At 46.4% G+C, this 11897-nt stretch overlaps 1 non-coding gene across 1 annotated transcript; it reads right to left on the reverse strand.

Moving 5' to 3' along the window:
• Positions 1 to 561: 561 nt before the first annotated feature.
• On the reverse strand, positions 562 to 668 carry LOC133030692 (small nucleolar RNA R71). The gene has a single exon (XR_009684240.1). It is a non-coding gene; the product is annotated as a small nucleolar RNA R71 (small nucleolar RNA).
• Positions 669 to 11897: the final 11229 nt, after the last annotated feature.

Below are 11897 nucleotides of genomic sequence, written 5' to 3' on the forward strand. Positions count from 1 at the left end.
CAAGGACATGGTGTCATTTTACCGGTTGATCCTGAAATTGAGAAGAATTGTAGGAGAAATAGAAGAAACAAGAGGCAAGAAAGAGTTTCAGCAACTGCTCAAATAGAAGTAATCGTGGCTGAGAATGCTAATGGCGGTAACAATGGAGGCAACAACGGTAATAATGGAGGTGCTGTTGAAGATCAAGAAAATGGTCGCAGTCTGAGAGATTACATTCTTCCAACTCTTACGGAGGTCCAGTCTTGTATAAGACCACCCACCGTAGATGTTAACAACTTTGAAATTTAGTGTGCCATTCTCCAAATGGGGCAATCTTCAGTCCAGTTTGGTGGACTTCCCTCTAAAGACCCCAATCTGCACTTGTGAAACTTTATGGAGTTATGTCAGACTTTCAAAGTCAATGGAGTTTGTGATGATTCCATCCGCTTGAGACTTTTTCCATTCTCGCTTAGAGAGCGAGCCAAGAGTTGGTTGATCTCCTTGCCATTGAATTCTATAGCAACATGGACTGATTTGGCAACGAACTTTCTGTCTAAGTTCTTTCCTCCAGCAAAGTCTGCTAAGCTGCGAGGATAAATTAATAATTTCTGTCAACTGGACAATGAATCTCTCCATGAGGCTTGGGAGAGGTTCAAGGATCTCATAAGGATGTGTCCTCATCATGGTCTTGAGAAGTGTATGCTGGTCCACAACTTCTACAACGGGCTGGTTGGTAAAACTAGAACACTTATAGATGTCGCAGTTGGCAACGCATTTATGAGGAAAATTGCAAATGAGGCCTATGAACTGCTACAAGAGATGGCCCTGAAAAATCAGCAATGGCCAACTGAAAGGACAAAGAAGGCGGCTGGTATGCATGAGGTTGATGCCATAACAAAACTGTTAGCCCAGGTAGGGGCCCTAACAAAATTGATAGATGTGCAGGCAAAATAGGCTCAAGTTGTTTGTGAGCTCTGTGGAGGCGCCCACCCCTATGAGGAATGCCCGGTTGATATGAATATTTTGCCAATGGATGAAGCAAAAGCCATTGGGAATTATTCTCAAAACAACAACTTTGGGTTCAATCAAGGAGGGTGTCGAAGGAATAGTGGGTTCTATCAGAAAAGAAATTAGAACCAAACGCAAAACCAGCAACAATCACAACAACAAGGCTCTAGTGGGAGTTCTAGTCTTCAGAGAGATTTATTGCTACAGTTTATGACGGAGACTAGATCATCCATTAAAGGCTTACAGACTCAGATGGGCCAGTTGGCAACTCAGATAACAACCTATCCTCAGGGGAACTTGCCTAGTACAAAAGAGGTCAATCCAAAAGAAAACTGGAAGGCAATTACCCTGAGAAGTGGGAAGAAGTATGAAGGGCCGGATGCGGCACAACCAGTGGAACAAGAGATTCAAGATCAACCGGCACCGATATCAACAGAAAAGAAGACTACTGAAAGTCTTGCACCAAAACAAGTGTCTCCACCAGTTAGTACAGATCACCATGTGAAGATCATGTACCTGCAAAGACTCCAAAAGACTAATCTAGACAAGTAGTTTTCAAAATTTCTAGAGGTCTTTAAAAGGTTGCACATCAACATTCCTTTTGGTGAAGCCTTGGAACAAATGCATAGCTATGTGAAGTTTATGTAGGAGATCTTGTCAAAGAAGAGAAAAATGGAAGACTATGAAACAGTGGCATTGACCAAGGGTTGTAGCGCGCCATATTGCCGAAGAAACTCCCTCGAAAACTCAAAGATCCTGGGAGTTTCACCATTCCTTGCACTATTGCGAGAATAGAAGGGATAAATTCATTGGGTGACTTAGGAGCTAGCATTAACCTAATGCCTCTGTCGGTTTTCAGAAGATCGCAGTTGGGTGAGGCAAAGCCAACTACAGTAACCTTGCAATTGGTTGATTGATCACTAGCTCATCCAAGGGGAGTCATTGAGGATGTGTTAGTCAAAGTTGATAAGTTCATCTTCCCAGCTAATTTTATTGTTCTGGACATGGAAGAAGATAGCAATGTCCCAATTATTCTTGGGAGACCATTCTTGGCAACTGGTCAAGCATTGATTGATGTTAAGAAGGGTGAATTGAAGCTGCGAGTGCAAGGGGAAGAAGTGGTCTTAATGTACTTAAGGCTGTGACTTTCCCAAAGGGAAGTGATAATTGTTTCTTTGTTGATCTGATTGATACTATTGTGGAGAATAAAAAGTTGATAGAAGATCCTTTGGAATTGAGCTTAACTGAGGATGAGTTGACACAGCAAGAAGGATGGAGGTGATGGGGTATGCAAAATGGCTCGACTCCTATGGGCCATTGAATAGGAAGTATTATGAAGAGTTGGGGGTTGTGCCTAAGGAGGTTGTGCCATCTACAGAGAAACCACTAGAGTTAGAACTGAAGGTGCTTCCTAATCATTTACGGTACGAATTCTTGGGAGAAGACAAGAAGCTTCCAGTGATAGTGTTATCTTCACTTTTTGATGTGGAGATTGACAAGTTGCTTAGAATACTTCGGGCACACACTAAAGCCATTGGGTGGACATTGGCTGACATTATGGGATTAGTCCTTCAAGAGTTATGCATCAAATTTTAATGGAGGAGGATGCTAAACCAACTATTGATGCACACCGAAGACTTAATCCACCAATGAAAGAGGTTTTCAGAAAGTAGGTGGTCAAGTGGTTAGATGTTGGAGTGGCTTACCCAATTTCAGATAGCAAGTGGGTTAGCCAGTGCAAGTAGTACGAAAGAAGGGGGGAATGACAGTGATAAAGAATGAGAAGAACAAATTAATCACAAGAACGGTTACTGGTTGGAGAATCTACATTGACTACAGGAAACTGAACAAGGCAACAAGGAACGACCATTTTCCTTTGCCCTTTATTGATTAGATGTTAGACCGGTTGGCTAGGCAAGAGTACTACTATTTCTTAGATGGTTATTCTGGCTACCATCGAATAGCCATAGCACTTGAGGATCAAGAGAAGACGACATTTACATGTCCATATGGCACTTTTGCTTTCAAGAGAATGCCATTTGGACTATGTAATGCTCTAGCAACATTTCAGAGGTGTATGATGGCTATCTTTTTAGACTTGATTGAAACATGTATAGAGATCTTTATGGATGATTTCTCAGTTTTCGGTTCTTCCTTTGATCAGTGTTTGGAGAACTTGGAGAAAGTGTTAATCAGATGTGAGGAGTCAAACTTGGTTCTTAATTTGGAAAAGTGCCACTTCATGGTAATAGAAGGGATAGCTCTAGGACATAAGATATCAAAGGCAGGCATCGAGGTGGATAGAGCCAAGGTGTCAACAATAGAGAATTTACCCCCTCTTGTCTCTGTAAAAGGAGTAAAGAGCTTTCTGGGCCATGCTGAATTCTACTAGAGATTTATTAAGGACTTCTGAAAGATCTCAAAACTGTTATCCAATCTACTTGTTAACGGGGTTCCTTTTGAGTTTGGGGAAGAATGCTTAAAAGCTTTCAAAGTTCTCAAGGAGAAATTGATATTGGTGCCTATAGTTACTTCACCAAATTTGGAGTTACCATTCGAGCTGATTTGTGATGCAAGTGACTACGCAATTGGAGTAGTCTTGGGACAGCGAGTTGACATGGTGTTTCACACCATCTACTATGCTAGTAGAACCCTGAATGATGCTCAGCTGAACTATGACACCACGGAGAAAGAGATGTTGGCAATTGTGTTTGCTTGCGATAAGTTTCGGCCCTATCTGATTGACAATAAGGTGATAGTTTATACGGATCACTTAGCAATTAAGTACCTTATGACCAAGAAGGATGCAAAACCAAGGTTGATTTGGTGGGCGCTTTTGCTCTAAGAATTTGACATTGAAATAAAGGACAAGAAGCAGACTGAGAATCTAGTTGTTGATCATCTTTCAAGACTCAAAATAGAAGAAAGCCAGAATGCAAAAGAGGTGCAGATCAATTAAGAGTTTCGAGATGAAAAACTCTTTAGTTTGAGGGAAAGTTTGATGGTACCTGTTGACTTCGCTTTGAGCCAACGACAATGAGTCTTTTTGATAAGCGATAAAATGATGTGTCGTTGTAAGAATACGTAATAAAGCAAATAATAATAATACGAAGACACATAAATTTTATAGAGGTTCAGCCCCGAGCAGTTCGGTAATAGCCTAATCCTCGTTAGTTGTATTGACTTAAGAATAAGGAAGAAGATTCCATTTCTTATAGCTCTTACAATAGTATCTCTGAATATATAATTCTTAGATAGCCTTAGCTTATGGCGTTTCGTCGTATGATCTCTGTTTTTTTCGTCCTCCTTGCCCAATGAACATTCCTCACTATTTATAGGGCAGTAAACTTGAGGAGGAAGAGTTTCCTCTCTCATTACAAAGCACATAAACAGAAAGATCGTGTGATCATTGCTGAATGCTAGGATCGTGGGATTGAGGCCGTATACACCGAGAGTGGGATTGTGTGTATGCCACATCCACGCAAGTTGATCCCTGAGTTATAGGGATAGAGCTGGTGACTCACAAAGTGCCTGGTTGAATTCGCTAAGTGTTGCTCATTCTGCACTGCTCATTGAGTATTCCATCATGGGCATGCCAGCGAGGCATCCTGCTCGGGATGTTCATCCAACCAGGTGCTCTAAGTTGATGCCACGTGTCACCATTCTTGTGATGCCACGTCAGTGTGCCGATTTTGGGATAACATTTGCCCCCCAAGTCTGTGCGGGACCTCCGAGGTTGCGAATAGACTTATAAGCTAAAAAGGATGGATGGAACCATTGTGCCAAGGGCCTGGAATGCCGATCACCTCCGAAAATATTACCAATAGTCCAAATGTATAACGTAGGATTTGTTTAAAGGGTTTGTACCGTCTAAGTATATGCAACCTCTATATTTTAAATAAAACTGAGTGCCTTCAAAACTAAGTTTTCATGCCACTCAGGGGGTACTAAGGCATACCACACGGACAGACAAAAAACAAGCCAAAAGTAAAATATCCTGACCCAAAGGGCAGGTCCAGAAAGAGAAATTATGCATCAAAAAAGATCATATATATAAAAATCTTGCCGCCGAGGACAGGTCAAAAAAAATATATATATACAAAGGGCCCGGGGACAGGCCTTAATCATTGTCTCCCATTAGAATATAAAACAGCTATTAAAATAAAGATTGTCTTAAACAAAAGCAAAATAGCTGTAAATAAAAAAAAAAGAGATAAGAAAAATCTTGGTTGAAATGGGCTTGATTCTGAACGGCCTAATCAATGCGAGGAGGAAGGCGAGGACCAATACGCGCCTCAAGCATGGTGTCAAGCTTCTTCTTCTTCTCCTGGTATTTGGCAATCATCTCTGCAGGTTTTGGGTAAAACTCAATCTTGATACACTGACAATTTGTCGACCAGGCCATGTAGACGCCGTCATCGAAATGCTTGATGCAACGACTGTAGGAAACATGGGAGAGGAGCTCATCTTTCTTAGCCTTCTTCAAGGCTTGGTCTTTAAAGTCCTTGAGCTCCTTCAGCTCCATGGCCAAGTTAGTCCTGCTCTCCAAGTCCGCCTTGCGCAATTCCTCTAAGGAGCTCACCTTGGCGGCCATCTCGTCTAAGGCCTCCTTGGCCTCCCGAAGCTCGCGTTTGGCCTTGGCAATAGCCTCGCCCTCTGCCCTCAACGCTTCCCGATGCTTCGCCTCCAGCCTATCCCTCCAAAGGACCTCCTCTCAGATCATCGCCTCTGCCTGGGCTTCCCTTTGCTTAGCCTCTTCCTCGAACTTGGCCTTAGCAAGAGCCTCCTTCCGCTCAGCCTCCTTTTGGAACGCCCGCCTTTCAGCAGACAAGTCCTGCAGGATCTTCACGACCTCGTCTATGCCCCTAAATTGGGACAAGACGAAGCCGTGATTAATTATTGTTTTGGAAAGGCGGCGGGCCTCTGCAGTAATCTGGAAAAGGAAGTAAGAGTGAGTGAAGGCCCTAAGTAAAATAATGAGGAAAGAAATAAATCACAAAGTACTTACCGCAGCCAAGGCATGGCTGAGATCTTGAACCTGGTAGACAGAGTTCAAGGATGCACAAGCAGCGTACCGCTTAGGCGCGCACTGAGTTAGCTGGGAGAGTACTCACTGGTAATCTCGGAGGCAAAAGGGGCCAAGGTGGGCTCGAGGAAACGGTTGAACCAATCCGTCAGGGGGTCTAGGTTCAGATTCCACAGATTCCGGTAGTTCTCCTCATTAAGAGAGTTTTGCACCTCCTCTCGCAAAATCCTCCTCAAGGCCTCCACCTCAGCATCCCCGCGGGTGTACTCGTTGATGGCATAATTATACTTGGCTACCGGAAGCTCTTGCCTCTCCTCATCTCAGGTGATCGGAGTCAGCACAATGCCGTGAGGCATTGTAAACTCCTCCGCCTCGGGAGGGATCCCGGAATCATGACTCGGGGCTGAAGTGTCTACCCTCTGCGGGCGTTTAGAAGACTCCTCTCCTACCTTCTTGCCTTTGCGCTTGCGCACCAGAGCAACCTCTTGCTCTTCTTCACTTTCTTCAACTTCTTCAGGAAGAGCCCCTTGCTCTTCTTCACCTTCTTCAGCTTCCTCAAGAAGTACCTCCTCCTGATCCACTAAGTAAATAGTGTTCGGAGGGGCACTGGAAGAAGCCTTCCCGAGGGTGACCATCTGGGAAGAAGTAGGGGGAAAAGGGAAGCATCAGGACTGTGGGCTCCAGCAAGGGTGGCCAAGACTGCCTCCATGGGATCAGCTGCTGCAACAAGAGAAAAGAGTCAAGTGTTAGAATATCTGTGAAAGCAGTGAACACTTAAAAAGCAATCAAGCTAGTCCTACCCTGACTCTCTAATTCGGCCCTAGCAATGTCTCGAATCTTAACACTGGCTGCATCATCCCCGAGATAGTTGTCCTAGGGACGGAACCAGCTAGAAGAAAGATAGGCCAAAGGATCCAAGGGAACGGGCACCGGAGGTTCCGAACCCATCCGAAACCGGCCTAAATAATCACCTAAGTTGGAGAAGTAATACTCCTTTGCGTGATCCCCCCACCGAGTAGAGGGCATCCTAAACCTAAGGAGACGTTCATCGAACCCTATAGGCCTAAGGCTAACATATTCATGAGCAGGAGGGGCGTAATGTATCATTAAAGTGGACTTACCAGAACCAGAAGTGCTGGCATCGGGAGCCCCCGTATTCGGCACCTAGACAGTAGGCCTTGGTATGGGGGCCCTCCTCTCCACCGGGCTTCCAATATGAAGGGGCCTACCGGCAGCTGCCTGGGCCCTCCTCTCAACCGGGGTCCCAATACGAAGGGGCCTCCCAGCGGCCGCCTGGGCCTTAGTGTAAGCCTTCTCTTGGCCCTTCCAGAAGAGGTACTCTCGGTACTTATCTTCCTCCGTGGCAATGATCTCCTCCCGGAATGTCTTCTCCGCTGTCGGAACCCTTACGTTCGGGCAGATAACCTTGGAATGGTTGGTGTCCTCCACCGACTGATGCCCCATGATCAGCTTGGCCTTTTGGCAATTCTCCGTCGTGACCAACAACCCGACATCAAGGTCCTTCTTGTCATATGTGGTGAAGGTCTTGGCCCGTTGGAGGAAGAGCTGAGTAGGCGCAATCTGCTCATAAGGAGGGATCCTAACCCACTCCGTGAGAAGCTCCTGGTGTTCCATAGGCAGGAACCCAGAGGAGAAGCAGAAGCAGTGACGATATTCCTTGACATGTTTTTGCTGGTTGAAGGGGACCGGAACCTCATTTAAGGGGTGGGCCCGGAAGCCATAAAATCCGTCCTTAAGTTTGTCCCCCTTCTTGGGGACAGAAACGAGTTCATAAAAATACAATATCTCTGCCAGACTGAGAGAGCCCCAGCCCCGGCCAGAGTAAAAAATAAACAAGCCTGAAAGAAGGCGGAAAGCTTGTGGAATAAATTGGTATGGCACAAGGGTGACAAATACAAGGAAATTAATAAAATAATCCTGAAGGGGAAGCATAGCCCTGGTCATCAAATGCGTTTGGCTCCAAGCTCCGAAGCCTCCATAATTGTGATTGGGCGTCTCCGCGTCGCCCGCGGCCGGTGGTACGTCCCGGATGTCGCATGCTTGATGCCGGCCACCACCACAATGTGCTCCAGCTGATGAGGGCAAGTTAGGGTAGAGTGAAGCTCGGGTGCTTCCCACCCTGTGGCACGAGGCTTAAACCCCTCCTGGGCAACGGGACCTCTTATCACCTCTTCCAGGGTGGCGAGGCGCTTTCCTCCTTTCTTGGAAGATTTGGAACCGGATGTAGACATTTTGGTTCTGAAAAAGATTTAAAATTCCAACAGTCAGGCCCCATACCAAACCCTAAGTCAAAAAAGGGATTGGGGGTCCCCTAACCGTTGGAAAGAGGCCCCCTCCAGTCGTTTGTCAGCAAGAAAGCCTTAGAAGGCTTTCTTGGACAAAATTCGGGTGCAAGAATCTCACATATGGTGACATTACGAATAAGCAAAGAAAAGAAAAGAAAAAAAAGGGTAAAAATCGAGAAAGACAAAGTCCTCTCTGAACCCTTGAAGGTCATCACGTAAAGAAAAGATGGGCCTTGGAAAAAATATACAGTACGCGAAATAAAATAACTCAAAAACCAGAAAAGAGGAATCTAACGTATCACACAGAAACTCAAGGCAAAAAATTCCCAGAAACTTCAAACATCAAACCTAGAAAAAGTAGATGAATAGTGAAGCATGCAATAAACACGAGCAATAAAGTACGGGATGCGAAAAACTTACATAAAGTTTTGGAACTGGGTGTTGTTGTTGATCGACAGTGAAACGTTGACTGACAATAGCGAAGGAAGGTTAGTAAGAAACCTATGGTGTTTGAGGGTTTTCTGGTTTCTTTCTCTCTCAAAAATTCGAAGAAAATTTGGTGAAAGTCTGAAAGTAACCAAATGAAGGGAGAATGGTGGCTTTTATAGGCCGAAGTGCATGTGGAACAGGCGCGATCACCTACAAATCATACGGTTGGGAAGGCACACGATTCGAATTCCTAAGATCCAACGACCGATTTGGTTTGTCATCAAAGAGGTGGAAACGCTTGAGTGTCCGTCTGACACCCATTAATGTGCCGTATCAATTAACGGGCACGAAATGAATCAACGCCTGCAAAAAGTGAATCGCTACAGTAATGATGATCATTAAATACACCTTCACGCGCCCGAAGCACGTGCCAGGAAACCGAGGAGCCAACCGGAGGCATCTGAACAAGCCTTGTTCATTTCACAAATTAAACAAGGCTTGGGGGGTAAATGTTGCCCCTGATTTTGCCCAATATAGTGGACCAACCAGACCAGGACCACAACCCATACAAGGCGTGGGATCGTGTGTATGCCACATCCACGCAAGTTGATCCCTGAGTTATATGGATTGAGCTGGTGACTCACGAAGTGCCTGGTTGAATTCGCTAAGTGTTGCTCATTCTGCACTGCTCATTGAGTATTCCATCATGGGCATGCCAGCGAGGCATCCTGCTCGGCATGTTCATCCGACCAGGTGCTCTAAGTTGATGCCACGTGTCACCATTCTTGTGATGCCACGTCAGAGTGCCAATTTTGGGATAACATTTGCCCCCCAAGTCTGTGCGGGACCTCCAAGGTTGCGAATAGACTTATTCCGAGCTGGCTCCGTCTTTGAAAGGGGACACGTGTCGAGCATGACCGTTCGAGATCGTTCTTTGATCATGATCATGACCGTTCTGACTTCTTGAGCTTAGACTTTTCTTTGATCATGATCGTTCTTTTAATCTGTTGGGTACTCCTGGTCGGCATATTTGCTTGTTTTTTGGCTTGATACGCCGTCCAACACTCAACTTGCGTTTTGTCTTTTGTAGATGAACCCTGGTGAGTCTTGGGAGCCTGAGCATCAAATCGACCAGGAACTGCTTCAACTTCTGCACGAAGTCCATCCTTGTCTTCGTGCTAATCCTCCTTCTGATTCCGTACCCAGCCATAGAATGATGGCTCATACGAAGAAAACTATGCGTCTTGTTGACGCTTCTGATCCCCAGGTGGCTCGGCTTGCCAACCTGCCCGACGCCGAATAGGATTTGGCGGTCCCAATGGGGGAGGACCGTGAGGGGGATGCTGAAGTCCAAGAAATTGAGGAACTGGACGAAGCGCGTTCGGGCAGCCCTTCAGCTGTTGAGGGAGAGGAGGAGATTGAACCCCCTAATTATGGGGAGTACAATGAGGTTGGGCAACCAGTTGATGCTAACGGGGATGTCCTGGTGGCGAGCGTCGACTACGTCACCGAGGAGCTTGCTGAGGCGGTTCCTCATAGGAGGCAGGGTGCCTTGGGCACTAGATGGGTGAGTCCTCTGTCCAAGATTTCGGAGACACGCCTCCGCACTCTCGACCAGGATGGGTACCTGGGCGAGCTGTACTCCTTCATTCTCGCCCACGACAATCGTGCCTCAAACCCTGATAAGGGGATGTGCGCCTGGTCCGTGGCTCACGGCCAGCAAGGGGCGCTGATGCCCTTGCACAAGTACTTCCGGGATGTGGCGGACTTCTTCGACCTCTGCCCAGCCCAGATTACTCCCAAGGGCATTAAGTATTTGTCCGCCCTCTTCGTCCTCTACGCTTCCCAGGGATGGGGCGCTCCTTCTCCCCACGAGGTCACTTGGTTCTTCGACCTAAAGTCTACCCCCAAGCAAGGCAGGTCGGGGTAATTTTACTTCTCTCAGCCAGCCTTCAAGTGGTTGAGCGAGATGGACAACAAGGCCATCAGCAAAATAGGGAATTTTGTTGATGATTACTTCATGGTGAAGGATCCGAACATCACCTGGACTCAGTTTCAGCAGATTTCGACGTATCACCGTCCTTCCCTCACCCTTACCCTTAGGGATAGGGCTCAAAAGCTTGCCCGATTGCCGGCGGAAGACAAGGATATTATCTAGTTGACCTCTGATGCAAATCTGGTGCAGTACGGGCTCTACCCAGAGGACTTTTCTTCTAAGTCCGTGACGGGGAAGAAGGGGAAATATGTTGCTGCTGGGCCTGAATGAGCTCATAAGGAGAATGAGCTGATTCAACTTTAGCGTGAAGCTAAGTTGAAGGGAGGTGCTCTGGTAAAGCAGTATGCTCACGAGTCTATGAATCCTAAAGATGAAGCTGAGGCTGAGGTTGAGGCTGAGCAGGTGGCTCCTTTGAAGAGGAAGAAGAAACTCCGAGCCACGCCCAGGCTCGTGGAACATGGCATTCGCATAAGGGAGCCCATTTCACTTGTTCGGCCATCCCATCCATATGCTGGAAATGGGAAGGTCGTTATGGCTGAGATAAACTCGATGTGAGGTGATGATGGACTTCTGACTTTCTTGGCGGACAGTCACTCTATGCTTTACTTCTTTTTCAGCTTCCTGACTTTCATACTTTGTATTTTTTGTTAGTTTTTGCTAACCACGTTATTTTTGCTCTGTGCAGACATGTCTCGGTAGATGATGAACGCCTTAAGGAAGAGGATGAGCGGAGGCTCTAGTGCCTCCCCTCCGGCCAAGAAGTCCAAGGCAGGAGACGGCTCTTTAGAGAAGAGGCCTTCTGGAGAGGTGCAAGCACCAACATCTGGGTCACCAACATCTGGGTCCAAACTAGTCAGGAGGATTCCTGAATGGGTGCAAGCACCAACTCCACCCATGCCCGTGCTGCCTGAGGTCAAGAAGGGCAGGGAGATGATGGCTCATCCATGAACCAGCTGGTTCCTGAGGTCAGTGAGCAGTTGGCTGGTGCTGACGACTCTTCTCTGGATGTGTTGGTGGGCGGAGTCTTGAAGGAGCTTACGAGGGTTAGGCTTTTCTTTTCGACACTTCCCTTTTAGCTTTTCATACTGAGCTTCTTGTACTGACTTTTTCCTTTATGCAGGCCAGTTTGAAGTTGGCTTATACCTACTCCAGG

The sequence above is a fragment of the Cannabis sativa genome, chromosome 8 (assembly GCF_029168945.1).
Source record: "Cannabis sativa cultivar Pink pepper isolate KNU-18-1 chromosome 8, ASM2916894v1, whole genome shotgun sequence".
In the NCBI taxonomy this organism is placed as follows: Eukaryota; Viridiplantae; Streptophyta; class Magnoliopsida; order Rosales; family Cannabaceae; genus Cannabis; species Cannabis sativa.